Source organism: Sinohyriopsis cumingii, chromosome 16 (genome assembly GCF_028554795.1).
Source record: "Sinohyriopsis cumingii isolate HCF-2022 chromosome 16, ASM2855479v2, whole genome shotgun sequence".
NCBI classification, from domain to species: Eukaryota; Metazoa; Mollusca; class Bivalvia; order Unionida; family Unionidae; genus Sinohyriopsis; species Sinohyriopsis cumingii.
In genome coordinates this window covers 39,456,992-39,466,989 of record NC_142976.1, presented here as the reverse complement: position 1 = coordinate 39,466,989, position 9,998 = coordinate 39,456,992, and positions in this window count along the sequence as shown.

Genomic DNA, 9,998 nt, shown 5'->3' with positions numbered 1-9,998 from the left:
CGATTTTGGATCGATTTGATAACGCTTAGGGAATCGCTTATAATGACTGCTTTAGGTATTTGGTTGTCTTTGATCCATTGTAGTGATTCAAGTATAGCCCAGAATTCAGTGGTGTAAATGGAGCAATAGTCAGGTAATCTGGATCCCGTTTGTATATTGAATTCAGGGATAACTATTGCTGCTGCTGTTCTTGGTGGGTTGTTTGTTTTTGAACCATCGGTAATATATTTTAACATAGTCCGGGTATTTTTGGTTGATTTCGTTTACCAGTACAGGTTTTAGTAAGTTTTCTTGTCCTTCTTTATTGCCTAATTTGGTAGCTTCAATGTTAATCCTTGATGGTTTTTGTAACCATGGTGATTTGTTCTGGTCTGTATTGTTTATTACCTGTTTTTTTAGTAGAGGTATCTTTTCTCTTAGTTCAAGGATTACTTTGCCACTTGGTGTGATAGGTATGATTTTGGGTTTGAAGACAACTTTACACTTATTTATAGCTATTTTGGTGGGATGATTGTCTGGGTGGGTATCTAATCGAATGGAGTATCGGAGGAGCAGTTCTTGCCTACGTAATTTTAAGGGTAGTTCTCCTGTTAGTGTTTGCTATTACTTAGTTTGATCCTATGGAGTCGTAACATTTTAACCAAACAAATGTTGTTCTTTTTGTTTTTTGCTTTGTATCCACATGCTTCCTGAAATTACAGTCGTGCTCTAGATACAAAACACTTACCTTATAAGCACCAGTAGATATTGTCATTAATCTAAAGTATTCTCCATCTACACTTGCTCCGAAGCCAGAGTTTGCAAATTAATATGCCAGTTCTCTCGACTTCAATAGGTACACTTTTTTCCCTTTTCGTCTTTGTACGTACCCTTGCTGCGTTTACGCCATCACCATTACCATATTTAAATGCTTCAGAATTAAAACCTGAATATAAAGTGCTTATCAGAACACTCTCTGGAGTTATACACTTCATAGCCTTTCAAAAAGGTGAAAGCTGTTAGTTTTGTGTTATTTAACTGGATATTTTAAACAAAATTAAAATGTTTAATGCATACATTTTGTGCATGGTTTCAATACTTGTACAAGTAAGGTTGTAAAGTGTTGAATTTTGAATTACAGAAATTTTTAAAGTTGAAAGCATTGAGCAATTAAAGTCTTGTCGCATTTTAGTCAGAAAAGCCTTTGTGAAGTGTCACTTCGACCTTTATTCGTTCATCTCCCCCATGTCAGTGTAAACTTCAAAGGAATATAATTCCGACCCAGTGAAATTGACCCAATTAACACGGTCCTTGGAAAGTAAACATTTGAGCTACCAACCCTAACCGCTTGGTAGGAACGTATGTCCACTTATCATATTTTCAAAAGGGAAATTGTCACGCACTGTCGTACTCAGATTCTGAGCTGTCTAAATATGATGAAAGGTATTATTTCTTTGGAAAAGATTAGGGACCACCGCTTACGATTGGGTAGAATAAATCAGGGCGTACACTTTAGAGCAATCTGACTTTAAAGTAACGACCCTAGTCGAAATTCTTTAGTCTGAAAATTTCCTAGAAGAGGAAACTTAGTCTCGACTCCGAGAAAGCATAAACGTGGTTAGTGCTTTTATCGTAAACAAGGAAGGGACCAGGTGGTCATCTTGAAAAAAGAAAGGCCTGTTTAGTGCTAGGACACACAAGACCTGAAAGAAACAGCAACAAGGTACGCAATTTTATTTTCACGTAATATTATATCATTTGATTGTTTGTTTTATGCAAATGTGTTTGCTGTGACTAGGTTTCCATATTATGTATCGTTTATTCAATTCATGGGAATGTGTTGATGCTAGAGATGTCATGCAATTTATTTTATTCAATTTCATGGAAAGTAACGTTGCTAGAATTGTTATGTAATTTACTTTTTAATTATACAATTATTAGTTCATTGGTAGAATTGATTGCATACGATCCAAATGTTCATATGTGTAGGATTTCATATGGTTATATGAAACAAATGTTGTTGTTAGGACGATACAAATCATCGTGAGTTAACGATAATTACCTAATATTATCTCATTTTGTAATGCTGTAGTTAAGGAATGCCATGAGTTATATTTCTTTTGAATTGCATGCAGTAGTAATGGAACATGTAGTAGCATATGTAAAATAATATGGTAATCTTTGGTAGACGTTAACGTGGTAATTTAAGACGTGCCGCTGGAAAGCGATGTCAATGTTCTACTGTATTAAGTCAGAATTTACGTGGTGTGTGGACAGCAACATGCTCTGAATAACATTCAGTGAATTGTATGTACCTCTAAATAGCGAGTATACGGAATTATGGGGTAAATTTGTTCTTTAAGGAACAGTGTCTGAGAGGAAGACGAGTCAGGAGTGCGGAGAAAGAACGAAAGAAGGACGAGGCCAGAATAAAGGACCGGGAAGTCCATGAAGGGGCAGCACATAGCGTTTAGGAAGGATGAACTATCAGACGTTGATATACGGTCATAGTGAATGAAGGTGATGCACTCATTCGTGGACATTGCGCTCTTTTCACCTATTGTTTTGGTTATGTAATAAATCGAAATTGGACAACCAGTTAAATTCTACTCAGATATTCTAACTTGAAGTGGAATCGCCGTTTAATTTGTTCTGATTAAATTTGTTATTTTTTCTTGTCAAAAGGGGACTAGTATTGTTTATTTCTTCCCAGTATTCTTGCTCAGTTCTCTGTTGAAATTCCATTCTTCTTTCAACCCTGCCGGACGATAATATCGAGGGAGGTCATCCTCTAGATAACGCCAGCCAAACCCAATAAACCACCTCTCCTTCTAAAAGGGCGACGTTACAAAGTCATAATATAATATTATATTAATTATGCTTCAGGACTCTGATAGGCAGAATTCTTGACATCTTCATTGGCATCAATGACTTACATATCTCCAATGACACTAAAACATTCGCCACTGCCGGTCCCAAGCCCATATGTAAAAGGAGGAGGGTTGGGCGTGGGGCTAGCAACCTGACCCTGTAAAACCCAACTTGCTACAAAAACGCCAACAGAAGAAAAACCAGAAATTGAAAGCCTGAGGGAGGAAGGGTCTGACGCTATGTGGTGAAAGCAGCGAGCCCGCGGAAGCCATACCAAAAAAATACCTGGCAACGCGACCTCAAGGCAGACATCACTAAAATGGGTCACACCTGGAGTCAGCTCTAGATGATGGCACAATACAGAACCTCTGACGATCTTTTGTGGGCGGCCTATACCCCGACAGAGATATCGGGCAAAACTGACTGAATGGCACTAAAGACTGATATAACTTGGTTCTTTATTTGTTCATTAAAGGACACATGGTACTAAGTTTACGGAAGAACTGTGAACCAGTCTAGAAGTGAAGAAATAATTGAGTATTTACGGGTTTGGAGGTCCATAATTGGTTAATAATGAAAATTAAAATTTTAGTAAAAATATCTTTTGAGAGCTTATCCTATATGTAATTTTAAAAAAATATAGACAAATTTCTACTGATGCAATTTTAGCATTCTTACAGGCTTGACTCAGGAGTACTCAGTAATGAAAGTAGCACGTGATTCATTTGGTACAGAATCAATAGCATGTGTTTCATGCACATGTATGTAAACAAAATGCCGCGGGTCATATGGTGTTCTCCACACATAAGCTTGCACCGAGGTTAGATGTGCATGGAGAATTATAGGTCTCATCATCAGCATCCAGAAATTTTAAGTTATTGAATTTTGAATATGATGGTGAGTAGTGAAGTGGGGCACTATAGGGTCTATGGGAATTAGCATTAAAAACACCCCTGGGTCGATATAGGGTCTATGTAAATTTAACATGGAGAAAAATCGTGGGTCGATATAGGGTCTATGGGAATTAGCATTACAGATTTAACCTGGGTCTGTATAGGTCTATGTAAATTTAACATTAATCACCCTGGGTCTGTATAGGGTCTATGTAAATTTAACATGGACAAAAAACCCCTGGGTCTGTATCGGGTCTATGTAAAATTGAAACAGGGAGGGTCTCTATTTTTAAAAAAAAAAAAACTAAATAAAAAAAGGGGTAGGCAATGGTAAGGCTATCTCTTTTCGAGATATATGGCTGGCCCTGAAAAGGGCCTTTGGGTTTTCTTCTTCTTCTTCTTCTTCTAATTTCTTCTTTTCCTCCACCAAGTTCTTATTTTATCTCCTACACTCTTCTTCTCTTTCTTTTTTTTCTTCTCCTCCTCTTCTTTCTTCTTCTCTTCCTCCTCTTCTTTCTTCCTCTTTTCATTTTCTTCTTCTTTTTCAATTTTTTCGTTCCATTTGCGTATTCTTATTCTTTCCTCTTCATCCTCCTTCTCCTCCTTGATCTCTTTCATGACACCACTAATCTTGTCCTTTGCTTTCCTTAAGTTATTAATTTCCATCTTCACACGATGGGGACTATAGGAATAATGGTCTTCAACCAGTCTTATTAGCATCTGTTCCATTATTCCTAAGTTGTCTAAAACGTCTTGCAAGGTTTGTATTTTGTCCATTTGGTTTGACGCCATCTTCTTTTTATTCTTTGCAGAATGGTTTGAACCACGAACACTGTGGGTTCTTATAGTGAAAGCGCGGACGTGAAGGAAAACATCCCCCTAATAACATAAATTGGATCTTACCTAGATCATGACTAACATCGCGCGTACGTGAAGGAAAACATCCCCTTACTTTCTCATTTCATATAATATAAACCTCAACTATACTCTCTACATACGCTAAGAATCAATAAATAAACCCATAATCTACTATTCACACAAACTTACTTCATCATTTACAAACAAAAACACACAAACTTACTTCAACATTTACAAACACAAACTCACAAACTTACTTCAACATTTACAAACACAAACACACAATCACATACACTTCCATTATTAATGTTAGTGTTTATATTCACACTACTCTACCTACACACATTGGCAAATCGATCGTTATTTCTTTTCTAGAGTATTGGGTAGCCCTGAAAAGGGCTGTTTTGTTTGGAACTTCATGGACACCTGGTTAATGGTGGCACCTTCCAGGCCTGGCGCCACATACACATCTTATCCCCCAGTTACTTTTTACCTTTTGGGGGGAGAGAGCAGAGGCAGGATATGTCGCTTCAGAATCCCAATTTTCGCTCTCTGGGATTTTGAAATTTCTTCTCTCCTTTTCCTCCTCTTCTTTGTTTCTTCTTTCCTCTTTATATCTTCTTTCTTCTTCTTCTTTGTTTCTTCTTTCCTCCTCTCTTATCCTTCCCTCCTCGACAATGGCTTCCGCGGCCAGTTCATTTAATATGCGCCTGGCATATTCCAGATGCACATGAAGCTCCAACAGTTTCTCAAGTCTCGTGTTCATTTTTGGTGTTGATCAATCAACAAGGGTAGCTGGACTGCCGAACGAGTTTCAATTTATACTGAAAGCGCGGACGTGAAGGAAAACATCCCCTAATAACATAAAATTCATCTTACCTAGATCATGACCAAGAAAAAACAACAACGCGCGGACCTAAAAGAAACACTCACTCACTTTTTATTCTACCCATTACTATTGTAAAATTTTTTATAAATCACTTCAATGGACTATCCACATACTCAAATCAATCCAATCTAACCCCAAATATACACCTCAAACACTAAGAAAAGATATCATTTTAATCTACTATCCTCACCAACTTACGTTAGCTCTTACAAACACAAACACACCAACACATACCCTCACATTTTTTTATAAAAGAGTTAGTGTTTATTTTCACACTACTCTACCTACACACATTGGCAAATGGATCGTTATTTCTTTTCTAGAGTATTGGGTAGCCCTGAAAAGGGCTGTTTTTTTTTGTTTGCTATGGCATTCTTTTTTAGTTTCTAAGAATGCGATGTCCTCTGAGGATAGACTTTCTGGCGATAGGTCTGCTTCTTCGGAAAGAGAAGAAGAACTCTTTAGTGTCGATACGACAATCGACAAAGCCTCTGTCAGCTTCAGGTTGCTGCTGCTGCTGTTGTTGCTGCTGCTGTTGCTGCTGTTTTTGAAGTCTGTACTTCTCTGTCCATTCTTCTTTTTCCCTGTTCATTTCTTCTCTGAAGAGCTCTTCTATCAGGTCTTCAGTGATTTTTAACATTCTCACATTCTCTATTTCTTCTGGCTTCGGTATCAGACTGTGTCTGACCCTATGCAAATTCACGTAGGCTTCGTTGAGTTTAGCTAGTTTGGAGCACATCTTCTTAAGAGGATGAGTCGACAATGGATGGTTAGACTGGGAACAACCCCGGTTCTTAAAGTCAAAGCGCGGACGTGAAGGAAAACATCCCCCACACGGTTTTCGAGTCGCAACGTTTAGTGAGTGTCATGAGAGGGATAGTAAGAAATGAAAGAGCATCAATCCAACATTCTTATAGCTAAACAAAAGACAAAGACATTTTTTTCAAAACACAACATTTTTTATTCAAAAATCACTTAACACTAAACAACAACTCTAACATTTTTAACAATAATCCAACACTATAACATCAAACAATTTTTTCAAATCACAAACATTTTTATCTCAATGGACAATCTACTTTAAACAGGGCTGACAACGTTGTGAATGAAATTGTGATTTCCACTGTTGGAAATCATTAGGCCATTGATGGACACTACGTTTCCTAGCTTGAGACAAAAGATAAGCATAATGGTCACAAAACCATCGATCTACTTTCACATCGTTTCTAGCAGAAGAACGAGGATCGAAATGAGTCACTAAATGTTCTAAGGAATAGCCCAGGCTGCGATGATGCAGAAAATACACACAGTACTGTCCACACACCAAGGAATCTGTGCCTTGTAATTTCACATTATTGAATCGGGTGGTTTGAGCATTTCTTCTCATAAAGTCAATGATATCGTCTTCCAAAGGGGGCAATCCGTACGAATCGAAATATTCCACACATCCTTCTTGAGGAAAGTAGACGGCTACCCAGTGGGTTCCTGGGAGATGACTGTCGTCCGTGTTGATCACGTAAGCTTGATGGTCTTTAGGTTTGCGATGAGGGAGTTCATCTTTAGCACAGACGACAGGATTCCAAGAAGCCGTATACGAACTGTGGTTCAAAAGGTAATAAAGTTCCCAGGTATCCATTTGTGTTGTTTTCTTCTTCACAGGTAATAATAAGTCGTCAATTCGATCCTGACTTTTTGCTTGAAAATGTCTGACGAATAAACGGTTATTCGTTCTCTTTCCTCACTCTGATTTAGGAGAGCTTCGATACGATGGATCTCTTGAGTGGTTAATGGTGGACAAGAATGTTCACGCAAGTCTTTATACCACTGGTGCAACACGTCTTTGTTTGAGATGAGACTCCAAGCTTCGTCCAGGTACTCGTCCAATTTTTCTTCTTGACTTAACATTAGGCATTTATCGTGTTGAATTTGACTGGGATGATCATTTTGACATCCATAACAATTTTTCTTGATCAATTCCGTCATTTTATCGACCAAGTGTTTGGCAAAACAGGAGGCTAAATGGGCTTCTTGTTCTGGCCATCTCGACTTCATCATGATTATTTCTTCTTCTTTTTCCAGGGTCTCCTCACATTCCATCTTTAAAGTTTCTCCACTAGGTAAAGAGGGAGAACAGTCTTCCATGGCTTTCTAGTAATCTAGAATGACTTCTCTCAAACTATTGATTTCTATGGTATTATCAAATTCTGCATACAGGAGGACGTTCACTGTCGCTGGCAGTGCATCTGCAAACTGAAGTTCCACACGAATCTGGCCAGATTTTATAGGGTGGAAATGTCCCTCGTCGCTGCCTTGGTCAGGAGTGAAATCGAAAGCCCACAAAGCATAGCCTCCTGCGTAATCGTCGTACGTAATCCCGTGACTGGTGTTGGTTCCTAACTGGCCGGTGGCTTCGTACAGGGACAAGTACGATCTCAAGTAATTTTCGTTGGCAAAGTTAGGCTCGAAAGGTCGGGTACACAAGGTCTTGCCATCGCGACTGACTTCGATCTTGGACACTTTGTAATGTTGAAACTCAAAAGGATTTTGATCGTGGACTCCATTGAAGGCTGAATTCCTGACGATACCAACAATCAAACGCTTGGGTAACTGTCCTTGGAACAGATGGTCTTCGATCATGGATCGCTGTCCAGTGGGAATGGTGAACGTTTTCACTTCCACGCGTCGGATCGGATACTTGGCGGTCGTTCTGCTCAACGTCTGACTGATGTCGTTACCTACTTTAGGTAACACTTCCACACGACGCACGTAAAGTCTGGCTTCTTGGATGATGGTTTTGTAAGTGGCATCAACAGCCATTAAATGGAAAGCAGCACCACTGCGATTCAGTCTCAGGCGGACATCCACTCCGTTCAGCAAATACTTTTCTTGTAACCACATGTCCAAATGCAAACGATCCATCAGTTCTAAACTTTTCCCTTCCTTAGTTTTAGTTCTACGTGTGTTAAACCCCACATTGTGAGGATTGTCATCTGCTGTCAGGGCTGTGTCGCTAAACGTGTTTGCACCGGCCGTGTCAGGTTTCCATACCACGCAAGCATCCAGATGAGTATTCTTGGCTTCTTTTCCGTACGTCAAGAGATTTTCCAAGTAGGCACGATATGGGTAAGTATCCATGCTGCTGCTGACTAGTTTGTTATTCAAGTACAAGTCCACTTCACTGAACAAGGAATGCATGAAATTGTTGACGGGCGCTACCCTATCATTGGCTCCAGGATTGGTGTTGTCCGTTTTGATCACTTTGACTTTCAAATACAGGTAACTGCTATTCAGATCGATGTAATCTTCGGGCTGTCCTTTGATTTCGAACTCGATAGGAGCGGAATCCGTCAAAGAGGAGACGGGATGAAATTCCACCCACTGGGATTCTTGCATCGTCATCATGGTGGGGGGCATGGCAAACATATCCAGTTCCGTCTTGGAACAAGCACATGACTCTCGGTGCATCATTTTTTTCTGTGTCTCAATAATCGAAAACGTCTAAGTCTCGAACGGTTCTTCTTTTCTTGGCCTTTCTAGCTTGAAGTCTGGTGAAAGGGTGTTTTCTGCGTCGTCTCTTTCTGCCTTGTCCTTGCTGAATGCCTGACTCGGTAGCGTGCAGGGCATTTATAGGTGTCTCTCGTCGACCCAAAAGGTCTTTGCCCGTTTGCAGCAAGACATTTTTGCCTGCCCTCATGAAGGCTTCTTTAGGGTTTTGTTTGTCGATGATGACATTTTGGAGAAATTCTTTGCCTTGTGTCAGTGCCGCATCTTTCAAGGCGTGCAATCCGCGTGTCACCATCGGTTTCAACACTGGGGCCACCGAACGAAAGGCCGATTTTAACATGTCTCCTAAACCGTGTCCTCGCTGTCGAGCCACCCCTCGGTACACTGGATACATGACTTACTTACGAGTCGTGAGAGAACCGTTTTCGAAAATGGAGTTTCACCGTGACTTTTCCTTTGGTGAATGGAATATCTTGTCCCAAATCTCCTTTTATAGTAATGTTGACTGTGTCCAAATACGACTTGCTGACAGGCAAATAGTGAGGATGGACAAATTCACGGTGGACGTGGTAAGTGTTTCCACCTTCCTCGTCAGCGTTTGCGGCAGAATCCACTTTGAAAGGAATGACACGCAGTAACGGTACGGAGGTGTGTCCCACCACGTTGTACTCCACCACATCGGAATACACGAACATCAAATTCAGTCCTTGGTTCAGTTCTACCGGGGTACGAAAATACTTGGCAAAAGAATCGTTGTCAGAAATGACTGGTAATTCACCTTTTTCTTTTTCTACTTTCTTCCTTAGCTCCATGTCACCGCCCAACATGTCAAACAATTCAGGACAAAATAAGAAAGACATGATTTTATCCCCCTCAGGAAATTTTATCAGGAAGCGACGAGCTGTTTTGTGGTACTCCAGGGTGACACTTTTTTGGGCAGTCACCAAAGCTTTCCCAAACACACCATTAAACCTGGTGGCTATGGTGTTGACCAAATGTTGACC